The following is a 15,564-nucleotide window of genomic DNA, read 5'->3' on the forward strand; positions in this document are numbered from 1 at the left end:
CTCCTTAGAAATACAGCATAAGAGGCACCATATTGAACACCTAAGTAATACAATGTTTTTCCTGTTGATTTATGCACCTGAAATGTTAAAAGGTGTGAACTTTTCCCAACAGGTGTGAACTTGCTGGCTTTTCTCATCATCATCTTTTCCTATACTATCATGTTCGGTTCCATTCAAAAAACTGCCTTGCAAACTTCGGATGTGAAGAATCACATTGGAAGAGAGGTGGCCGTTGCAAATCGCTTCTTTTTTATAGTGTTCTCTGATGCCATCTGCTGGATTCCTGTGTTTGTCATTAAAATTCTTTCCCTCTTCCAGGTGGAAATACCAGGTCAGTCCCTTCGGTTATTCCGCAGTACATTGTGCCTTCTTATGCTCTTTGTTTGGCAAGGTCAAAATACAATGACTTATGTATAGTAAATGCTCCATAAATACGTACAACTTCAGTACAACCAGTTATTTCCCTCAATGCTTTATAATCAGTATTCTAAGATACCAACTGGGTAGGAGTGCAATTCAGACAAGAATAACAAAAAACAGGAGCTAGAAAAACATTAACTCTTAGTGTCTTGCTCCTACCTGAGACATATAATGGTTCTTGACCAACTGTACACATAAAATATCAAAATGAACATGTGCAGGTTCCACCCTGAGCTTCTTAGTTTAACCTATAGGGACAAAGGGATATACATGGGTGTTGTGGAAAACTTGCCTAGGTGACCCTGAGGCACACATACACCTCTGGTTAAGAACCACCAGTCTGTGTCTGACCCAGCCCTGTGGTTGTCACACTGGGCTCCACTCTGTGGAGTACTAGATGTTTGCAAACCCTCACACTAGTTAGAAATTTATCAGGTCGCCCTTTCTGGGACCTGGAAGTCATAGCCATCTAGGGGCCACCCAGAGCTCTCGGCTGCCTTCCTGTGAACCAGAGTTTGTGATCATCTTCAACTCATTGTTTCAGGCTATCGCAAATCTCCTTGGAGAGTTCAACCAGAGCAGAAATTGTGCTTATTTGTCTTGGTACCCTGGCATCAAGCATGTGGTTGACATGTCGGAAGCTCTTATAAAAGAATGATGAATTTACAAGTAACAGCTGTCACAATTTATGCCCCTCTGGCTTGTACACAAAGTCATGGGAGGCCTTGTCAAATGCCTCACTGCAAAATGACACACAGCATCCCCTTAACCTGTCAGCTTAGTCTCATAACAAGGCAGAGATGGACCTAGAGCCATGGAAGATGTAGAAGTGGAGATCCAGGAGGTTGATAAGGGTTAGCTACTCCAAAGCCCTTCCTGGGTGGTGGGAGCAGAAGCCATGAGAATGTGTGTGAGATCCCTGATCCCTGAAGAGAAGAGTTAATTAAGTGCTCATGTCCCAGATGAGGAACCTAATGGACAGTCTCAAGTCAACTGCAGCTTCCTGGACATCTCAACTTCTACATCCTACACTGCAAATTCAACAGGACCAAGATGTCCTTTGGCCTCCATTCCTCATGGAGTGAAGTCCAAATGCTGGGATTGGCACTAAAATATTTCTCACTTCTCACCTGACCCTCATTAATTCTGTGATCCAGGCCCATTAGAATTATTGGCCTTTTAAAAAATCTGCCTTTCCTTGATGTTCTACCTTTGCCGAAGCTGTTGCCTCCATCTGGATTGTACTTTCAACCAGTAAATAGCCTCCTAAACACCCCTTCTCATCCCTCAAGGTTCACCCCAAATACTCCCCCTTCCGGACCTCTCTCCACCCCTCTCCCATTCAATCCAGTTGCTTAAATGTCAGCTATATCCTGTTTGCATTTTACTTACTAGCTTCATTTGAACTGCCTCAGATCAGTAGTACTTTCTAAGTGTATTCATTGCCCCCTTCAGATTATAAGCTTCGGGAGAGGAGAGACCACGTCTGGTTTGTCTTTCCACATAATGTTATTGAATATATGCTTTTTCAGGTAAAGATGCTGAGTTGGTCCGAGAGTGGTAGATCGGGCTGGTGGGGTGTCATCCTCCCTGGCTCCTCTTTCTACACCTTTCAGTGCCCTTCTCCTCCACAGAGCTGGCTGTGGAAGAGGCAGCCCGTGTGGTGGGAGAAGGACCGGGCGAGGCAGGAGTCCTGGGTTCCTGTCCTGACCTTGCCACTGAGGGAACTTAGGACCTCACCTCATCTCACCCAGGCTGTTCCCAGATGGTCTCTCAGATGCCTCCCAGTTTTAATGTTCTTTGAATCTGTTAACTCCTTAAGGGTTTCTCTCCTTGTGCTAGTCTGCTGGGGCTGTCATAACAAATACCGTAGACTTACACAGCAGAAATGCATTTCTTGCACCAGGATAAGGTGTCGGCAGATTCCTGTGGGGGCCTCTCTCCTTGGCTTCTCCTCAGTGTAGCCACCTTCTCACGGGGTCCTCATGGGGTCCCCTCTCTGGTGCACATACTCAGTGTCTCTGTGTGTATCCAAGACTTCCATTCTTATAAGGACACCCATCAGATTGGAAGAAGGCCCTTCCTAATGGACTCAACCTAAAATTTTGAAGGCCCAATCTCCAAATATAATCACACTCTGAGGTTCTGGGAGGGCAGGATTTCAACATATGAACTTGGGGGAATGCTATTCAGCCCACAACATTCTCTGATTTAGAATCAGGAGATGATAGGTGATCAAGGGTATCTGATGGCAGCAAGAGCAGTCATCATCCTCTGGGAGACTAAGACATTTCAGATCATGGTGGGGAACTGGAATCAGAAAAAATGTCTTGTGAAAACATTATCAGACCACACTGCCGTTCTCTATTTTTATAGTGTGTACTTTGAGGTTTGTCTTGAACAGCTCAGTGCACCTAGAAATCTTCTTCACATCTGGCTAAGCCCCTTCTTCCTTGCCTGGCTTCCCACGGTGTTGCCAGAAATGCACCCACTGTCCTAAGCCCATTCTGGTCTCCACCAAGAACTCTGGTGGAGGCTTCATGTCACCGACAGCAGTGGGGTCAGACCAAAAAGATAAGCCAGCATTAGCCCTGCAATATCAGGGGAGTCCTGAGAGTGTCCCCATGACACTGAGTGGGAAGTCTCTTTCCTGAGCTGGTTCCTTGGTGGACCCAACAGGCAAAAAGCAACTTACCCTGTTTTTTTTTCAGTCATGAACTGTGCCTAGTTTCTCCTTTTTTAAAAATTAAAGTCAAATAATATACTAATATGAAACTTTAATAAGTCTAAGATATGCCAAATATAGATCTTTTTCTTCCCTATTCTTTCCAGTTAAAAATAAATAAATAGGGACAATAAAGAGAAGATGGGTTGGGAAGAAAGGGGGGTAGACATAGAGAAAGGAGACTGGGGACAGGTCAGGTGAGCACTCAGAGAAGAATCAGAAAAAAGGAGAAAACCAGAAAGGTTGGAAGGAAGGAAGAGGGCAAAGAGGAACAAGTCACGGGGTTTGCAGGGTAAGAAAATTACAGGGGGGATGACAGAGAGTGAGAGGCATAGTACCTCTGGTCTCACCATCCAGCTTCTATCTGGAGCTCTTTGAAAAGGGGGAGGAGGCCTCCTACTGGGGGTGGAGTGGAGAATCAGCCTCAGGCACTGATGCTGAAAAGGGATGTCAGCAGAGCTGACACTGGCCCAGGCCCCTGACGTCCATCCAGTAAGTTACGGGGGCCCCCTTTCACACAGAAGGCAGGGGAGGTCTAGGGAGCTGAGACAGTTTGCCCACAGTGACATAGCTAAGAGGCGTCTTAGCTGCACGTAACAGGGAAATCCACTTCCTCCGAACCAAGCAAATGATGTATTCGGAAGGTACAGCATCATCCCAGATTTTATCCTCACAAAGAACATTTTGTGGCATCTTTCCCTTAATATTCTTTTAGCATTTGTGAGGCTCTACATAAAAGGACTTCCTTAAGTTTGGAGATGCCTTCCTTTCTGCCCTTCAAACTGTCAGAGTCCTGTCTTCTCAGAACCCCTGGAATATGAGGGGGGCAAGAAGGCCTTCAGGGCTGCAGTTAGGGTCAAGGTCAGATCTGACCCAGCTCCACAGTTTCCTGAACACTGTTCCACTGGTTAAGAATGATTCCCTCATTTTCTTATTTTTTATAAGGAAAGGCAATAATAACAAAAATACCACTACATACCAATTTATAGTTTGTGAAATGCATTCACACATTTCCTCTCCGTTGGCCTCACAACAACTCACGAAGTGGTTACTGACATTCAGAGATGTTAAATGGTAGGAACTTGAATTCATAGCTTCCATAAATATTCAATAAGGTGAGAGAAAACTTAAAGGAACTAGGCAGCCTTCTCAAAAATACCCCTGACTACACAAGGTCATGTGCATTTTGTGTCTCTTTAAAATGCCAACTTCTGCTTTTCATTCTCTGCTTCCTTCTCCAGGCACAATCACTTCCTGGGTGGTCATTTTCTTCCTGCTGGTCAACAGTGCCTTGAACCCCATCGTCTACACACTCACAGCCAGCTCTTCAAGGACAAGTTTAAACAGCTGCTGCACAAACATCAAAGGAAATCAATTTTCAAACCTAAAAACAAGAGTTTATCCATGTCCGTTGTGTGGACAGATGATTCCTGTTCACTTAAACTTGGGGTTCTGAACAAAATAGCCCTTGGCAATAGTATGGGGAAACCAATTTCCTAATAATGGTTTTGTCTCACTGGACATTGGTGGGCTACCTATAAAAAAGTACAGCACTTGGACAATGACATCTACAAAGCCTTTCAGCTTTACCAACGGCCAAGCTTTCTGCAAGGAGGGCACAACCGAATGCCCGCTGGGACTGCATTCTGGCGGCAGCTTTACTACTTACAAGCTGTGCTGAGAACTGTACCTGAGGGTTCTTCTCACCCTGCATCCTTGAAATGCACTAGTGAATCAACTAACAGGAGGCTGTTGTGCAGCTGGTCTCTAGCTAGTCAGCACTACCAACCTACCAGGCCCGCATGTGGGCACTGCTTGCTCTGCTTTTAAACTGAGGTGCACTGTCCATAAAATAAAGACATTCATGACATGCAATTCCAGTGTGGCCATAAGAACATGGCTTTCTTTACTTTTTCCATGTCAAATTAAATCAGCAGCTTACTGCTGAATTGCTAGCCCAGGATTTCTGAGCCAGGATTTCTCAAGTCCAGCCCTACGGAGGCGGGGGAGTAGCAACTTTGAAAGCAGAACATCATACAGGCTATGACACCTAGCATATGACCAGAGAGGTAGACGGACGAAGCCCAGTACCATTTGCCTTCTAGGCTTTTACTTAATGTCAGAAGAACAGATTCCAAACAGGATATTGCTTTGCAGGCCCAAGAGGAAAAGTGGACAAATTGTCAAGATTTACATTTAAACATTTTTATGAAAATATTAATAAGATCTATATTCTTAAGTAATTTAAGTGTAACTGTCATTGCTGGAAAGTTCTGCCTTCAGAGAACACACAAATAAGAGGTGTTAAAGAGGATTTAAGAATAGTGGTTTGATTGGGACCATTTGCTTATTCTGGTAAATTCCCATTGTTGTTAACAAAAAGCCCAGTAAGTTTGGATTCGTTTTTTGAAAATGAGAAGTACTTGCGAAGGCCTCGCTATGGTTTATACTGGAAGTATATGTGAAAAAAACCAGGTAAATAAAATTATATTTTGCATTTGTCCATATATTACTTTCAGTTTAACAGACCGTGGATTTATTGACTGTTAGCCACGTTTCTCCTGACAGACAATATAGCTCGGAAACAGCTTCATTTAATAAGACACATCTTACCTTTTTCTTTCTCTCCCCTTTTACCAAAGCAAGAGGCGGTAGCCTCGCTTATTCACTGTGGGCTCCATTCCGAGTTCCTTTAATGAAACGAAATGTAAGCAACTGACCGAGAATACCAGGTCGTCTCGATTATTTGTTAATGGCACGACCTTTTATCCAGTAGCATCCAGGCAAGGAAGAATCTCAGTTTCTGCATCACAGCTGTTCTAGTCACTTACCTGTTGTTACTTAGTATTGACTAAAGCCATCACATATGGTCCTTCCTTTTAATCAAGTGAGATATTTCTTACATCAGTGAAATCTTTCCAGTAGGATTCTACAAATAATGTTCCTACACATCGGGTAGGCTGCCTTTTTCCTTATGGTTTTGAACTTTTCTCCATCTTGTATCTTCACTATGATTAGTTGCTTCCCAGCTTTTAGCTTAGTTCCAAACAATCAGTTGCTTTCTACATTCACTAACATTTTACTAAATGTCTTTTGCCAGTTCTTGATCACCATATTATTTATTTCCTAATACAGTTCCCAACATCAGGAGCATAAGTAAGTAATAGACCCTGAGCCTAGGGTATTGCAATCTTAGCACGAATGTGTATCTCCCCATCTTGAGAAACGTCAAGCATAACCTATGAATCAAACGTGGGGGAACCGAGTCTGTGAGGTCCGTGCTCCTGCTGCTGAGATGAGGACATGAGGAAAATCAGAAGGTCAGGAGAGCCAAGGAAGGTGGGAGCACATTGCACAGAGAAATGGAAGCAATGTACTGGTCAGCAGCATGCCAACAAATGGTACGGAATTGAATTCTGACAGCTGTGTGATTAACAATCTCATTCTGTACTGCTGTGTAAGCAGAAAGCCATCAGGAGTATGTTTGATTTTAGCAAATAATAGTCTTTTACCTGGATCGAATGAGGTCTTTTTTATTAGGCCAGACTTGTTTTTTAAACCCAGTGCTTCTGTGTGGTTATGAAAATACCACCTCTGAATCATTTTCCACAACAATATAAACATCAATTAAACATTGCTCCAGAATTTAAGTGGCCATGGACTGTGCCATCTCTGAGTAGGAAATGATAAGGGTGAATTACCTGGTCTGTATTCCTTCTGTGTGTCTGTGTGTGATTGACATCTTGTCTTGAAAAAAAAAGATACCCGAAAAAATTGACGTGGCGCATCAGAGAAGTGTACAAAAAGAGGGTACATGGTTTGTCTGTGTTACACATGGCTAAGCTTATTCACATCATTTTGTTCCATTCCTAATGTTTATCTCCAATTAAAATTAAAATAGTTGATGTCCACTGCAGTTGCTGAACTAGCTTCTTGATGGCCCAGGGCTTTAAACGAGACACACATATCCAAGCTTCTGTAGACAGGCAGCAGTATCAGAGCCCCCCACCCCTACCTTGCCCCACAGCTTTGCATCTCCATCTACCTGGTCTCCATAGCATCATGGACTCTCATCATGAGGCAAACCCACCCCCTCAACGTTTGTCTCTTCAGGCTGACTCAGGGGCCTGAAAAAGTCAGTATTTGGTAATTTGCTACAAATCTAGTCATGTAACATTTTCCAGAATTTATCTCACCCAAGGTGATTCTTCACTGTGCTTTCCATCCTCAAGTTCATAAGCAATGCAGAGATCCAGGGAAGGCACAAGATACAAATGAGAGATGGTAAAGTGTCACCAACGATATCCACATTATTGCTTTATAAATGCTTCAAGGGCATCTTAAGGAAATGCATCTTCCGGTGTATTTCTTTTTAGTTTTTGCAGTGTAGAGTAAGTGGGCATATATTCATATTAAATACATAGACTTAGATACTTTACTCAAGAAACAAAGTATTGAAGATAAGCATTTGTGTTTTCTTATTCTCTTACCCTGGTGAATAAGAAAAAGTGATTTCAAACATCTCTCTTTGTATATATCTGTTTATATATGTGGGTAAAATGACAGTATTTCCAGAATCTCTCATCTAACCTTAGTGCATCTCCACATTAATAGGTGTTTCCAAAGTGTGGAGAGAAGTAGCCCATCTACATATTAATAGGGGATTACAAGGGTGGGCGGAGCAAAGGTATATCTGACCTGGAGAGGTTTAGTAGGGCCCTTTTTGCAGTGGGATAGTGAGACAGGGGCAAGCAGAAGTGGATGACTGCCTCAAGCAATAAACAAGTTTCTCCCACTTTATTTCTCCTTTTGATGATTTTGGCTTCAGAGGTAATTTGCCCCAGGCTGGGAACATGTTTTCCCCCCAGAGTTACAATATATTTACCTAATTTAATGTCAGCTGTCTATTATACTGTTTATGAAAAATGAAGATGAATATTTAATAATAATGTTTATTTCTGAACAAGGAAAATAAAGCTAAATCAGACTATTCTCCCTTTAAATATTTTTTCAGTAGGAGATCTCAGTCCTTGAGAAATTCTTCCTAAAGTCCCGATTGAAACCTATTCATTACTCAGTGTGCTTCATTAGCATAGTCTTCAGGACATACTTTCACATGACATGCACAGGAAAGAGAAACTACAAATGAAGAAATAGAAAATAATAAGGCCATGTGACAAAACTGCAGATTCAGAAATGGGGATCTGCTCTCTGAAAGCGCCTGGCCCCAGCCCTCGGTGACACCTCTTGCCTCTGGGACCTGAGCAAATTCATAACTATTTTGAGTTATAGACTCCTAACTAGTTTGGATACAAGAAGAAATTATTTCTGGGCTGTCTGGGAACCAATAAAACTGTCACCTGTGTACTGATTTTCTGAACTCATGGTGCTAGGGTGTTTAGTTCAGTAATGGTTTTGTAATGGAAGCTATACACTGTCCTGTTACAGACAACATCCACTTAGGGTGAGGAAATGCAGGGTGAGATGTCAGTGGGCTGGGGTCATAGTTGCAGTTGTTCAGCCATCAACTGCTGTAAGACCTAGCCAAGCATCTTTCAATCTCCTCCATTCTCTGTACCCGAGTTCATTAAGATCCTGTCACATAAACCAATGTCTTGTCCCATTTCTGGGAAGATCTATAACTTGGATTAAACCACTTCCTGACGATCTGTGTGAAGTAAAAATCCAAAAGTTCACATGAAGTTCAAGGATCATCCAATTCTCCGTTTTCCTGGGATGTCACACATTTCTCAGGCAGACTCAATGCACAGGAAATCCATGTCTCCAGGGGAGCATTACAGGGCCCTGTTCTATTTGGGAAAGAAAACTGAGGCATAGCTTCAAACAATGAAGCTTTTCTAAGACATGGCAGATCACAACAGCAGGGCAGTCGGCACAACTTAAAAGTTAAGTGACCTATTGCCAGCAAAATCTGGGAAGGCAGACAGCGTGGCAATCAACACGTGACCATTTTAACTGTAAATCTCAGACTCCTCTCTTCACGTGAGTGTATAAACAGGTCTCCTATCACCTACAATACCCCCTAAAACAGACACAGATGCACAGGGAAGTCGAGTGTGTATAACTGGGTATATTCCTGAGAAAAGTGTGATCCAGAGAAAGCAACAATGACATATCTAAATCCCTCATAGAACTAGGATAAAACATGTATTTCTGAATATCCATCATATTATAGATAAATTTTCACAAATGCCTAGGGTGCCTAAATGGTTTTCTTGGCTTCACTGGAGATGGCTGGTAATTATAGATTTGCTTTGTTTATGTCACCGTATTCCTATTATGTTAATATGTGTGTGCAAATTAGTTAGTAGTTTAAAACCTATACATACTTAAGGTACTATACAAGAAGATATGTCAAAGAAATAATCAATCCTCCCAAGTTTCCTTCATATGCTACATCTATAGCTTTTCTTCTTCCTTCCTAATTACAAACCTTAAATAGAATTCGTGCCTCATATCGAATTTACCGAGTATCATAATTCCTCCAGGTGGTAAAGATACCTCGAGACAAGTGCTGGGCATAGAAGCCACAGGGCATAAATCTGCAAAGAAGTAAAAAGCTAACCTTTGCAAACAATATGGCTTCTCTCTCACTTACCAACTTTACATTTCCCTGTATGGCCCCGGAAGATGACTGGTTAGCCAGAGACGGGTAAGATTCCTCAAGGGAGGAACAACCTAAGACAGGCACAGTCGCAGGGGGGCCATCAGGTGAGAATTTGGGGATCAACAGAGGTGAGGCTCAGAACCTCACCCCCCCTGCTTTGAGAGAAATCTTCTGCATCCGTGGATGTCTTGCTGCCCTTGTCTAGCCTGGATTAATACTTAGTCCATAGGCACACACCTGATCATCTGATCATCTACATTTGCCTTCTTACAGCACTAAACTATGTTTTCTACCTTTATCTTGCATCTACCTACCACTTCAGCATTTTATTAAAAATAAAAATAATAATAATAATAGGAGAAATGTGGGATCAACATATAAATCAAGTACAAAAATCAAATGAATATTCATATTTGACCTGATGGTTTATAGGTCATATTGCATGATCAAAACCGAAAGTTTCTGTGATGAATGCCCTTGTACTGTTCACCATGTAAGAATTTATTCACTCTGTAAGAATTTGTTCACCATGTAAGAACTTGTTCGTTATGCTTCAGAAGATTGGAGACTGACGAGAATTAGGCTTGAGATGGATTAATGATTGTACATTGAGCATTGACCCCCCTATACTGAATTTTATTGTTGTTAACAACCATTTGATCAATAAATATGAGAGATGCCCTCTCAAAAAAAAAAAAAAAAAACATGTATTTCTGGACCCGGGATTGACCTTTGTTTCATCCTTGGCACCATCAGCCGTGAGCTCTTGTACCCTCCTCACCTCCCTCTCTGTCAGCTCCTGCCCCTCAGCCCACAGTGCCCAGATGACTCGCATCTAACAAGACAGCCCCACCAGCCTACACCCTCCTTTAGCATCTGTCTGATGCTCACCAGCTCTTTATAACTGAACATTTGAAAGCATTTCATCAGTGCGTTGACCTCTCAATCCCTGAAAGCCTCCACCCCCACCACGCCCCTGAGGGTGTCCCCATTACTTGACTTTTCTGGAGGATTTATTCCTAATGACCACTTCCTCCTTTAAACTCTTTTCTTGGAATGGAGGGTGAAAGGAAAGGAGCGACACACAGCAGCAATTCACCGGAGAGTTCCGCTTTATTAGGGAAAGGTTCTGGGTTATATAGGAAGGGGCATGAATTGATTGAGGTGTCACTTCTACAGGGCTGGTGGCTGTTGGCTAGGTGCTGGGATTGGGAGGGAGGGCGAGAGGTGATTGGGCTTCAGGTGGTGCTGGTGGGAACCGAGGACCCCGAAGAGAAGCCAGAAGTTTGCCATCTTACTGGTGGGGGCCCTTCATTCCCCCCTTTTTCCTCTATGGGGTTGTGGACGTTGATTTCTCTCTGCTTCCTGCTGAACAGGGGTAGAGAAGGGAGTGAGGGCTTGAGGATTGGGAAGAAAGGGTTAATAGGACTCCCCACAGTAAGGATGAGTAGATGTGGACTTCTTCAGGTTGGAAATCAATGAAGGTTCCCTGTAACTATAGGTCGAGGACTTGTTGATTCTAATGGTGGTGCCAGGAGGATACAGGTGCCAGAAGCCAGGCATCTGCAGCCATTGTTTCTAGGAACAGTTTCCAGCGGAGAGAGGGGTCCATCTCCGCGTGTGGTGAGGAGGTCACGTGAGGGTGAGGGATCTTCTGTGGCCAGAAGCTGGTAGTTCCTGAGTAAAAGCTGGTTGAAAGCTTGATTAGAGATTTTTCCGACTTGGGATTTGATTAACTTTATTATACAGGGTAAGAAGAGACAGGCAAGAAGAATGATTATTATGGGGCCTGCAGTGGGCCAGAGCCAGGTGAGGAGGGGTTTTGTTAGTATTGAAGAGAATGGGTTGGAATTGGAAGCAGAGTGGAGGCTGGAGGCAAGGTCGGTGAGTTTGGTGATGTCAGTTTCTACAATGCTGGATTCGTTGATGTAATAGCAGCACTGTTCTTGAAGGAAGACGCAGGTGCCACCCTTCTCGGCTGTAAACAGATCTAAGGCCCACCGGTTTTGAAGGGTGACTTTAGGTAGCGATGTGACCTGTCTTTGGAGAGAGGCTAGGGAATCAGCAGTGGATGTCAGGGCTCCCTAAAGTTTGGTGTTGAGATCTCTAACTGCCATAGAGAGAGACCCAAGGCTTCTCCCAAAAACCCTGCCCCAATGGCTGAGGTGATCAAAGAGATATTGACCATGATGGGAAGGAAAGCAGCTCTTTTTGTGCATGAGAGCAAGGGAGGTTGGAACTCAAGAAATTCTGCCATGCTGTAAAGTGTAAGCTGTGGGATTAGGGTGACGAGAATGCAGGGTGTATCGGAGTTGAGAGGCAGTGAGTTGAAAAGACTGCCATTACACCAAAAGAAGTGTCCTGGTTGCATAAAAGTCTTAGAGCCGGAGGTAGGGGTGTAGATAGAGAGGCAGTGAAGTGCGCTGGAGGGTGGTGGAGTCGGGCCTACACAGTGGTGGATGGTGAGATTATCTGCATATTCTGGTTCTCATAGGGGTATGTCTGCCAGGGGGCAGAGGGTTGTCCTTCTGCATGGAAGGAGTAGTTGGAAATATTAAGGGGCACGGCGGTCAGCAGTGGGCGCTGTAGTGATGCACACAAGAAACAATTGGTGGTGTTAAGGGTGTGGCTGAGAAAGATGGTGGTGTCCTGAATGAGCTGTAATGAAGAGTAGGAGAAATGGGAAGAGGGGAGGCGATAAGATGAAGAGGCGCAGTCAAGAGTTTGGATAAGGACTTTTTCGGAATGTATGATATCTGATGCAACTTGAGAGATCTGGGAATGAGAGGGATCATACTTTCGAGAGATATGAAGGGTACCGTGGGTGGTCGAGGATGCCCCATAGTAAACTGAGGCTGTGACTCTGGCAGCTCATCAAGAGTCCCAGGGATCTGGGATTGATAAGGAGAATGAGCTGTTGGGATATTTCATGAAATGGTTGGAGGAGTAATACTGTGGGTACTGGAAGTTACCCATGTAGTGAATGGCACAAGACTAGTAGGGACATCTCCTGTAGGTGTCTGGCCATCGCCTGCAATAGGCTTGTTTTTGGTCATAGAGGAAGCAGAGGTAGGGAGAATAAGGGTAGCTGCTAGTGAACACTTCGGTGGAGGGAGGAAAGTGGAGGTATAAAGGCTCAGAGCAGCTTTTCAGAGGGCAGTCTGGTGTGGCAATGAGGGCAGTAACTTTTGTTTGATGCTGTGTGTAAGTCTGTCTGACTTTGAATCACCATACAAAGGAGGCTGGGGTGGTGGGGAAGACAATAGGAATGAGGGAAAAAAAGCGAGAGAGCAGTAAAGGAGGAAAAAGTCATGATTCGGGTATGGATGGCAAAGGGGGTGAATGGGATTTTGGAGGAAAGAAGACAGTAAGGTCAGGAGTCTGGAGGGAGGGAGAGTCTGTAAATCTTTGTAGGTTAAGAGATCTTTTAGGTGATGTGGGGACAGAATGGTAAGGGGTGCCCTGAATTTCAGTTTATGAGCTTCCTTCTGCAAGAGCTGTCTAGCAGCTAATGCTCGTAGGCAGGGGTCCCATCCCTGAACTGTGGGGTCTAATTGCTTGGAGAGATAAGCTACTGGGGCAAAGGATGGGCCATAATATTGGCCTAGGACTCCTAGAGCTTGACTGGACCTCTCATGAATGTATAATGAGAAGGGCTTCAACAAATCGGGAAGATGGAGAGCTGGCGCTTCCACAAGGGCTTGACGGAGCTTAATGAAGGAGTGTCGGGGTGAGGAGGATAATGGTTCTTCAGGGGGGCCCTTGCAGAGGTCATATAGGGGTCTTGCCAACAGGGAGAAGTTAGGGATCTACGCTCTAAAATATCTAGCCAGGCCTAGAAAGGAAAGGATTTCTGTCTTGGTTTTGGGAATGGGCAGGTCAGAGAGGAGCCATTTTCTGTCTAAGGTAATGGACTTTCTTTGTTGAGATAGAAGTAATCTGAGGTAAGTGGCAGGAGGGGAAGAGATTTGAGCTTTGATGGGGGATACTTGGTAACCTCTGGAAGCTAGAAGGTTAAGTAGGGAGGCAGTGTCAAGTTGAGACTGTTCCCACGAGGGACTGCAGAGTAGAAGATTGTCCATGTATTGTAATAAGGTGGACTTGGAGTGATCATGATGAAACTGTTTGAGGGCCTGAGCTAGGACCTGTATAAAAATATGGGGACTATCTCGGAAGCTTTGTGGCAAAACTGTCCAAGTGAGTTGTTCAGAATGTCTTGTGTATGGGTCCGTCCAGGTGAAGGTGAAAATATCTTGGGAGGAGGGGTCCAGAGGGATAGGAAAAATGCGTCTTTGAGATCTAGGACTGAGAAGTGGGAGGCTGAGGCAGGGATCTGCGATTAAAGGGTGTACAGATTTGGAACTAAGGGATGGATAGGGACAACGGCCATGTTGATGAGGCGAAGGTCTTGGACAAGGCAGAAAGATCTGTTTGTTTTTTTAACAGCTAATATGGGGGTATTAAATGGGGAGTGAGTGGGTCTGAGGTAATTTTGTTTAAGAGATCTTGAATGATGGGTTGGAGGCCTATGAGGGCTGTAGTGGTTAGGGGGTATTGGGACTGAGATATACTGAGAAGGGTCACGTAATTTGATAGAGGCAGGGGGACATAGGGCCACGGAGGGGCTTGTAATGTCCCAAACTTTGGGATTTACAGGGTGTATTAGGGAGGAACCAGAGCTTTCATTGGGTAGAGGGGGGTCATTGGCTATGAGGGCCATCAGAAAGGGAGTACTGGGGGCTGTGGGAGTGGATATAGTTATGGAAACGTGGAGGAGAGAAAGGATGTCCTGTCCTAGTAAAGGGATGGGACACTGGGGCATAACCAGGAAGGGGTGGGAGAAAGGTATGGGATTGTCTTGGATTGTGCATAAAAGAGGGGGGGTTAATGGGAAAATCTGTTTACCTCCTACTCCAACTCTAGGAGTAATGGCTGGCATGGTAGGGCCCCGGTATTCTCGCAAGACTGAGAAGGTGGCTCCTGTATCTAGGAGGAAGGAGATGGGGCGACCATCTACTGTTAAAGTAACCCTGGGCTCCTGTTTGGTGATGGAATTGGTCGGGCGAGAAGCCCCCGGGCCCCATCAATCTTCTTCTGCCAGCCCCACTATGGCGGGCTTAGGATGGGGATTGTTCGTCCAGCCTCCCCTTCGGGTGGTTGGGCAATCAGACCCCCAGGGGCCCTATTTGTGGCATCTGGGGCATGGAGTGGTAGGAGATCTGGGGAAGTGGCACACCCTTGACCAATGTCCCTCTTTTTCACACTTGAAACAAGGTCCTGGGGGGGTCTTGTTTGTAGAGGGGCGCCCAGGTTGTGGTTTTATCAGCTGGGCCAACATTTGGAAATTGGCCTGATCAGCCTTTTGTTTACGGCGTTCTTTCTCCTCCTCCCGGTTATGAAAGACTTTAAAGGCCACTGCTAGGATCTCATTCTGTGGGGTAGCGGCGCCCTGTTCTAACTTTTTGAGTTTAGCTTTAATGTCGGGGTAGCTTTGAGCTAGGAAGTATGTCATAAGGACATGTTTTCCTTCAGGTGTTTCTGGGTCTAGGCTGGTATACTGTAATAGGGCTTGAGTGAGTCTGTCTAAGAACTTGGGAGGTGATTTCATCTCTCTTTTGAATTATGTCTTGGAGCTTTTGAAAATTGACTACTTTACGAGCTATCTTTTTCAGACCTGCTATTAAGCAGGAGGCAAAAATATCTCGAGAGCAGAGACCTATAGTGGTGTTATAATCTCAGTGTGGGTCTTGTTCAGGGACAGCAGTGGGGCCAGGGGGATAGGTGGGGTCAG

The 15,564-nt window shown here is 44.5% G+C and overlaps 1 pseudogene; it reads left to right on the forward strand.

Moving 5' to 3' along the window:
* LOC140845487 (relaxin receptor 2-like) overlaps nt 1-5,020 on the forward strand; it is a 43,875-nt pseudogene extending 38,855 nt beyond the window's left edge.
* Nucleotides 5,021-15,564: the final 10,544 nt, after the last annotated feature.

This window comes from Manis javanica, chromosome 1 (assembly GCF_040802235.1).
Source record: "Manis javanica isolate MJ-LG chromosome 1, MJ_LKY, whole genome shotgun sequence".
Classification (NCBI taxonomy): domain Eukaryota; kingdom Metazoa; phylum Chordata; class Mammalia; order Pholidota; family Manidae; genus Manis; species Manis javanica.